This window comes from Myotis davidii, unplaced genomic scaffold, assembly GCF_000327345.1.
Source record: "Myotis davidii unplaced genomic scaffold, ASM32734v1 scaffold217, whole genome shotgun sequence".
Taxonomy (NCBI): domain Eukaryota; kingdom Metazoa; phylum Chordata; class Mammalia; order Chiroptera; family Vespertilionidae; genus Myotis; species Myotis davidii.
Genome location: NW_006290034.1, coordinates 187,646 through 195,958, shown reverse-complemented (window position 1 = coordinate 195,958; position 8,313 = coordinate 187,646).

The following is an 8,313-nucleotide window of genomic DNA, read 5'->3' as shown; positions in this document are numbered from 1 at the left end:
GGACGGCTCAGGCCAGCGATCGGGGGCCAGAGCAGCAGTCAAATCTGCTTCCGTCCATCAACTTCCGGTGTAGGCTTCCTGCTCAGTGGTCCCGGCAGCGCCGAGGTCTACTAGCCACGCCCAGGACAGGCAAGCCCCGCCTGCAGCCCAGCCCAAATCCCAGGGCTGCTTCTCATTGGCCCAACTTGGGTCATGTGGTCTCCAGGAACCAATCACTGTGACCCAGCTAATGAGGCTTAGACAGGCGTCAATGGCGGGAGTCAGAACAGGGAGGGGTGGGGGCCAGAGAGCACAAGTGGCGGGGGGGCAGGAGGGGGAATTGGAGTCCTAGCAGGTGTGACTCAGTGGGTAGGGCGTCAGCCTGTGAGCTGAAGGGTCCCGGGTTCGATTAGGGTCAGGGCACAGGCCCGGATTGCAGGCTCCATCCCAGTGTGGGGCGTGCAGGAGGCAGCCGATCCATGATGCTCTCTCATCATTGATATTTCTCTCTCTCCCTTCCTCTCTGAAATCACAAACATGTATTTAAAATTGTTTTCCAGCCTTGGCCAGCGGCTCAATGGTTAGAGCATGGCTCCCTCTCCTCCCCCAACGAAGGTTGCAGGGGGGCACGTACCTGGGCTGCAGGTTCCATCCCTTCCTCACATCAATGTTCCTCTCTCTTGCCCTCCCCCTCCCCTCTCCCCTCCCTCCCACTCTCTCTGAAAAATCAATGGAAAGAAAATATCCTTGGGTCAAGTTCAGCCCCAAAACTAAGTTTAACATCCTGTTCTGCAGGTTCGGGGGTGCGCAGCGCGTCCCAGGAACCCCTTGGGGTGGGTGACGCCCCTCTCTGCTTAGATACCGGGGGCGCGTGGGGCGCTGGACGCACCTCCGGGAAAGAGGTGCAGGAAGGCGGGGCCCAGGAGCGAGCGCGGGTGTGGTCTCCCGCGCCACCTGCCGGCCACACGGGCGCATTGCAGTTCTCACAGCCGCCTGCGCAGGGACCAGCTCAGGAGAACCGATCCGGGAAAATTAAACTCTTCAAGGCGCGTTCAAACGACCGTTTTTCTGGCTTTTCCTGTTTCCAGAGCGGGGCCCCGAGATGCGAGACGACAGCAAAGCCCAGCACCCCGGCACCCCTGACTGCAAACCGCCGCCCCATCGGCGGCTTTCCCAGCGCCCCCTGCGCGGCTTTAAGGCAAGTGTCGGGCATGGGGCTTTGGGGACTGGGACTTGGCCGATCCTTGTCCGCAGCGTGAGGATAAAGGCAGGTCCCCTAAGGCCAGGTTGCGCTCCCTTGTCCCGGTCTCCGTAGCCTGGCGTCACAGAGTGGCTGTCCTCGGGTCGTCTGTTGAAGGTGGGGGTGCAGGACTGGGTGCTGCGGGGGGTGTGAGAGCAAGTTGTGCAAAAGATGAGGTCATAGCTTTGGGTTGAGGTCATGGAAATTATGGAGAGCGGCTACGGCGTTTGGACAGGTTCAAGCCTGGGGCTACTGAGGGGGCACGATCCTCTCGTGGCAAAGCCACGTGCCAGTCCCAGCAAATTACAGCCAAAGGCTATCATTGTGAGCTTGACCCCACGTGGCCCCACGTGGCTGAGTGATGTGGGCTGTGGGAGGTGCAGCAAGTAAACAAAGCTTGATCAGGTGCATGCAACTGAGTAGATTCGAAACCGCCAGAACCTTGTAAACATCTTGACACGCGGTGGAATCTGCTATAAAATAAAGATTCGGCTTGCAGGCCTGGCGCTGTCTCTCCATCTGGGAGCAGCGTCCCACCGAGCCCCAGCTGTATTCTCTTGTCTGTCTTTTCTAATCCTTCCCTGCCCCCTCTCAGGTTCACCCATGGCCGTGCGGCTCGCCGCAGGAAATAGCATGAGGTTGGAGAGCGGGCAAGAGCGCAGGTGTCTGGGGGCACGCAGGTAGGAAAGAACCACCTGAGTGAGAAGTGAGGCCACGCAGGTGAGAGCAGAGAATTGCTGGATCTCAGAAGGAGGACAAAGGTAGGTCTGGGGACTCGGGGGTTGAGCGTCCACCTAGGAACCAGGAGGTTGCAGTTTGATTCCTAGTCAGGGCACACGCCCAGGTTGCAGCTCCATCCCCAGTGTGGGGCGTACAGGAGGCAGCTGATCCATGATTCTCTCTCATCATGGATGTTTCTCTCTCTCTCTCCCTTTCTCTTTGAAATCAATATATATATATAAATCCCTGGGCAAAGTAAAGAACAAATTGGCTCCCCGAAGTCTCGGAGCAGTGGGAGTGCTCGCTGGATTCTAGGTCGCGGGCTTACCTTGGCTTCTGTGCTAATAAAGAACTTACGGCCTCCCATCACTGGCAGCGCACACCACGGCACAATATTTATTTTGGAATATCTGCTTCCTGTCTGGCTGGGAGTTGGAATTCAAAAATCTTCTAAAAATATTTCAGAACCGCAAAGTGCAGTATGGTTTGAATTAAGAATTCGTCAGGCTTTTCTTTTCTCGACTATTTGCTCCGTTTTTTTAAAGAGCGAAAATGAAAAAAACAACAACGACCTGCTACACAGAACACGCTGACCTGTTAGTCGCGAACGACTGTGCTGGGTGCTGCTGCCCAGAGCGGGGGCTGGGCCGCCCTCCCAGCCCAGGAATCCCTCTCTGTGTCCAGGAAGCTGAACTCCGGGAACTTGCCACCACGGCTCCACCCAGCCCCTTCCTGGGCTCCACACGTTTTCTTCACGCTTCAGCGTTCCTTTTGTCCTCACAGACGGGCCTGCCAGCTCCATAGTCTGCCCCCATGCCCCCGCCTGGGCGATGTTTCTCCCTGCGCAGTGACGGACTAAGCAGCAGAGAGCCAGGTGCAGTGGTGCCTGTGCGGTCACAGGCGTGGGACGAGCTCAGAACAGTGGCCACAGTGTTCAAGCCGTGGCTAAAGCCTGGTGGCACACGACTCTACAGGAGATACATTCTCCAACGCGTAAGCCTTCAGGTGCCGAAGGGCCCGCCCTCCTTCATTCAGAACCGTCCACGGGACAGGTGAACGCAGCCCCATCACACGGTTACAATATCCAGGCTCTTCCTGTCACTAAACTAAAGCCACAGCGTTTCGTGGCGCTGGGACACGATCCTCGTCTTCCTTCTAGCGCTGTGGCTCCCACGCACTCTGTGAATGATGTGCGTTCATTTGTTCGGTTACACTCTCCATTGCTGCTGGTGGTGTGTGCGTACGTGTGTGTGTGCACGCGCATGTGTGCGTGTTGAGCACCATATGGTCACCTGTTGGTTGACCTTCAGTTTCCGTTTAACCTTTGCCAAGAGCCCCCTCTCGGCTTCCACTGGAGACCCGCTGCCACCCCGCCTGCCACTCTCCCGCTGCAGGAGCGGGACCACGGACATGCATTGGGCCGAAGAGGGCACTCGACCGCAGTGGCTGTGGTGCCCAGGTCGCAGCGGGCCTGTGTCTAAGCCAGCAGTGAATCTCAGGACTTTTTTTTTTTTTAATGTATTTATTGATTTCAGAGAGGAAGGGAGAGGGAGAGAGAGATAGAAACATCAGTGATGAGAGAGAATCATGCATCGGCTGCCTCCTGGCATGCCCCCCAATTGGGGATCGAGCCCACCACCCCGGCATGTGCCCTTGACCGGAATTGAACCCTGACCTGGTTCATAGGTCGACGCTCAACCACGGAGCCACGCCGGCCGGGCACATCTCAGGACTTTTGCAGGCACTTCCGGAACACGGTTCTCCCTTCTGCGTAGTGTGGGTCGCGGCTCCTTCCTGCCATGTCGGATGAGAGCCTGGGAAAGAATCCACCAAAGCAGGGAAACAAGGACGCCTACGGGAAGTTAACCCTCACTGAGCCGCACCCGCACCCGCGCCACACGCAGGAGCAGGTCCCTTGGCTGGGGACGCGGTTGGAACTAAGCTTTACCTGTGACTGAAACGCCCTGACACATTCTTTTTTCTAATCCTTGCCCAAGGGCACGGTTTTTATTGGTGTTTAGAGCAGGCAGGAGGGAGGGAGAGAGAAACATCAATTGGCTGCCTCTCTTAGGAGCCCCGCCTGACTGGGGATCAGCTTGCAGGCTTTTGGGGTACCTGACGATGCTCTGGCCACCGCACCACCCAGCCAGGCCCCCGACACTCATTTTTAAAAGCGGCTGTGGCCTCCCTCAGGAACCGCGTCTGCCCGAACCCGCTGGCTACGGAGATTAAGGGGAAGGGTGGAGAGAGGAGCCCTCATCCCCACTGTGAAGGTGGATTCTTGGGGAGACACCCTGATGCCTAAGTGCCAGGCGCTGTTGTAGACCCTCGGCGACAGATGGCGCTACTGTGCGTCAGAATCCTTCACACTCAGTGCGACCCAAGCAGGAGCGGGTCAGCTCTGCTGGCCACCAGCAGAGGGCAGCAGTAACCTTTTTGTTTTTTAAGCAGCATATTGGATTTGGGGATAAATAGAAATACCACAACCTCTTGAACCCAGACCTTCTCTGTGGTGTTGCTGTGTGGCCGACCTAAATGACGGAGATAACAGAAGCACGGACATCACACGTCTTGAGAACTAGACAAGAAAAGACATTGGAAGCGCTCAGCGTGTTTGAAACGATTCTCACGCCATTGGACGGAAAGCATCCACTTGAACTAGGAGTTAAACCAGGGGGCTCGAGGTAGTCCTTCTCCAGAGAGCAATAGCAACAGTGACAACGGAGCAAAAGCCCTAAGTGACTGAAACGGCAACAGAGGATGCGACACAACCTCCCAGTCATCATTGGAGAGAAAGCCAGGAAGTGGGCAGCGTTTAAAAGTGCTTTCCCCCAGCGTTTAAAAGTGCTTTCCCCCAGGTTGTCTGCTTATCCCTAGTCACACTCACCCAGATCCATGTGGCTGGTTTGTAGATTTCCTGTTCGTCAGAGGGGTTGTTGGCTGGCTAAGGGGGGTCCCAGCTAGACGGCCCGGGGTACCAGGGGCCCTCAGAAAGCGAGCCCATTGTCTCTTGGAGAGAGGAGACAATTGTTTCAAGACTTCTGGACCCCCGGAGGCACTTGGTTAGAATGAGCCAGAATTCAGAATTCAAAAGCCTCCGAGTCCACCTACCTCACGTCTAGAAACATTCGAGGAGCAAAGCTGGGGAATGGAGTGGGGTTCAGGGGTGGGTGGGAGGACCAACATCCTTTTACATGCCTCTGAGAACGGCTTGACCATGCCCGGCCAGTGTGGTTCAGTGGTTGAGCGTTGACCTATATGAACCAGGAAGTCACCGTTCAATTCCCGGTCAGGGCACATGTCCGGGTTGTGGGCTCCATCCTGGCCCTGGTCATTTCTCTCTCTCTCTGTCTCTCCCCCTCCCTTCCACTCTCTCGCTCTAAAAAGAAATAAACACCTGTTAGGTGTTTCTCGCTTAGAAAAGATTAGTTTTCTTTCGATCCCCATGCTCTTTGTTCCTTGTCGGGTTGGTTGGTTCCGGTCCCTAGCTTTTTAGGATGGAGTTTCCTCCCCTGTCAGTGTTTCTGGGGTGTCCATGTTTCCCAGCTGACCCATGGTTGGGGCTCATTCAGGGTGTGGCCTGGCTTTGTCACAGGCAAATCCCCGCAGGCCAATGGCCACAGGTGTTGTTCTAGGGACAGTCAGCGACTTGGAGGGCAGTTCTCCAATTGGGTGCCGGAAAGCAGCGACCTGCCTGTGTGCTGGGCCCTGGGAGAGGGGAGTGTGGGCTTTCTATGGAGAGAGGTTTTCTCTCAGTCCCCTCTTCTCACTGCGTGTGGCTTCTCCCTCACACCCTCTGCCCTCCGGAGAGTAGGTCCTGGTTTGGTTCGATGTCGCCCAAGGGTAAGCCTTGGGCCTGGGGCAGCTGTGCTGGGTGGGGAGCTGAGGGGCTGGCGCCGTGGGGAAGGGGCTGCGGAGTGACTCCCTTCACGCCTTCCCCTGTGCCTCCTGTCTGTTCTCCTGGCGTTTTGCGCGTCTGCATTCAGAGGCCCTTTGTGTCTAGTTCCGAGCTTTGTGGGGGGTTCTGCTACAGACAGCAGCTCGCTGTTTCCTTGCTTTCTCCCCTTGGCTCAGACGTCGTCTTTCCCTGGTCTGTTAAGTCAGTTACTATTCCTCCACTGGCTCTCCTAGTTTCCCATATGTGGGCTTTAAAAATATGTTTTCTTATTAACTTCAGAGAAGGGAGAGGGAGAGAGGGATAGAAACATCAATGATGAGACAGAATCACTGATCCGCTGCCTCCTGCACGCCCCCTACTGGGATCAAGCCCACAACCCGGGCCTGTGCCCTGATGGGAATCGAACCGTGACCTCCTGGTTCATAGGTCGATGCTCAACCACTGAGCCACGCCGGCTGGGCCCATGTGTTAAATTTTCTTGTGTGCTACGGTCTCCTATCTTCCTTCTTGTGCGTGAATTCATGTTTAATATGAAGTAACACTATTTTAGGGCAGGTTTGGATTTACAGAGAAACGGAGCAGAAGGGACAGTGTCCACGTACAGTCACGCACCATTTAACAACGGGACACGTTCTCAGACGTGTCATTACGTGGTTTTGTCGTGTGGGAACCTCATGGAGGCAGTCACACAGGCTTAGGTGGTCTAGCCCGCTGCACACCGAGGCCGTGTCCTCTAGCCCCGTGGTCGGCAAACTGTGGCTCGCGAGCTACATGCGGCTCTTTGGCCCCTTGAGTGTGGCTCTTCCTAAGCCTTAGGAGGACCCTAATTAAGTTAATAACAATGTACCTACCTATATAGTTTAAGTTTTAAAAATTTGGCTCTCAAAGGAAATTTCAATCGTCATACTGTTCATATTTGGCTCTGTTGACTAGTGAGTTTGCCGACCACTGTTCTAGCCTGTTACTCCTGAGCTATTGCTCCTGGGCTGTTGCTCCTGGCCTATTGCTCCTGGGTTATTGCTCCTGGCCTGTTGTCCTGGCTACAAGCCTGTGCAGCATGTTACTATACAAAACAGCATGAGATTAAATCAAGCAATAGAGAGTAACATGGCTGCTGTTTACAGCAAACTTTAGAAAGAATACATCGACTGTCATGATCAAATTGCAGTACAGGAAATACCTAAACCAGTGACACGTTACGTATTACCAAGTCCTGTACACAGTCGGGTCTGAACACTTTACCCGGTGGGCAGCGCAGTGGGCTGGTTTAGACCGTCACCACAAACCTGTGAGTAACGCGTTGGCGCCATCGGGACAGTGACAGTGTCACTAGGTGATGGGAATTTTTAGCTCCATTGTGTTAATATAAAAACCATTGAAACCTGTAAACAATTTTTGTGAGTTTATTTGAGCCAAACTGTCGACATATGCCGGGAAGCAGAACCTCAAGGAATTGAGATAGTGCTCCGGAGAATGGCGGGTTACATCTGTACTTATACATTGAAATCGAAAAAGGGCACTTACAAGTTACGCAGACATTTCAAGATTTGTTATTATAGATGCAAAGAGACAGATAGGCTCAGTGAAGGTTGACCTTGTCAGTGAAGATACCAGCCTAGGACGTAACTGCCCACCATAACTGCTTTTAAAGTTTAATTTCAGACCATCCTTTGTGGCGACTTTAGGTCTGAGTTTGCAAGACCGTCATGCAGGCCTTCCCTGAGCTGGTCAGGTCAGCATGTGGCCCCTTCTGTCCACAATTGTAATCTTAGGGACCACAGTCCTGTGTGTGGTCTGCCATTGACCAATACGCTGTTATGGCTGCATAGATATGAACGTGTGCCCAGGGACCAGAACGGAGAGCTCCTGGCTCATTTTCCAAAATCACTTTCTCCGTCTATGGTACATTTGTTGCTAATGTGTTTACCATTTTAGAAGTTCAGGTGTGGCCCTAGCTGGTTTGGCTCAGTGGATAGAGTGCGGCCTGCAGACTGAAGGGTCTGGGGTTCGATTCCCCGTCAGGGCACAGGCCCGGGTTGCGGGCTCCATCTCCAGTAGGGGGCGTGCAGGAGGCGGCCATGGACAGTTCTCTCTCATTGATCTTATCCTCTCTGAAATCATTAAAACTGTTTCAAAAACAAACACAAAAACCGCAAGCCGCCAGGAGATCAGGCAGCCGGGAAGGCGCCCCCAGTTGTGAGCGGCCCAACTGCTGGTGGAACCAGGAACCTCGGAGGGAGGATGGGCCCCCACCCGCGGGGTGATTCCGGCTTCTGTGAGTGTCGCTCTCTGCCCGCTGCCCGCGTGGTCTGGGGTGAACGGAGGTCCCGCGAGGGACGGGCCCTGTCTCCTGCGTCTGCGATCGCGCGTGGCGGCCGTCGCCATGTGGTTGGTGTCTCGCTCCTGCTCGCCAGACAGGAAATTAACCAGGCGGGTGGGATGGCACGACCCAGGGCGCATGGAGGCTGAACCCGGA